A 487-nucleotide genomic window follows, 5' to 3' on the forward strand; every position below is an offset into this window, starting at 1 on the left:
ATAGTTGTAACCCATTCCCGATTCCCTGGCTGTATAAGCCATGGTTTGCCAGGCATTTCTGCTCTAGAAACTACCTTTATTATTGTAATAAGTCCCATAGCGAACCCAGTTTCATTAAAATTATAGATATCTTCATCCACGATACCATACTGATCTTTAACCTTCTGCAACTCGTCAAAAAAAGCACCAATAACCTTCGGATCTTCACATAGTGCTCTTTAGTGATTGATCTTTCTAGCAAATCTGCTTTTGATCTCCGGGCGATGCTTGGTAAACTCTGTTACCCAGTTCTTTCCTACTGGCTTTAGGGGGGCGACAGAATCAGCGCCTAGGATAATATTAGCCATCTCTCGTACTTGAAAGTGCCTTGGGGCAGCGCTACGTATATTAAGTAATACTATCCATGCTATTAATGCATCTTCTTATCTCACAGATAGCCTACTCTTGTGGTTGCGGAGTTCTGGTTGAGATTGAAGTCCCTTTAGTC

The sequence above is a fragment of the Aspergillus sydowii genome (genome assembly GCF_001890705.1).
Source record: "Aspergillus sydowii CBS 593.65 unplaced genomic scaffold ASPSYscaffold_9, whole genome shotgun sequence".
In the NCBI taxonomy this organism is placed as follows: Eukaryota; Fungi; Ascomycota; class Eurotiomycetes; order Eurotiales; family Aspergillaceae; genus Aspergillus; species Aspergillus sydowii.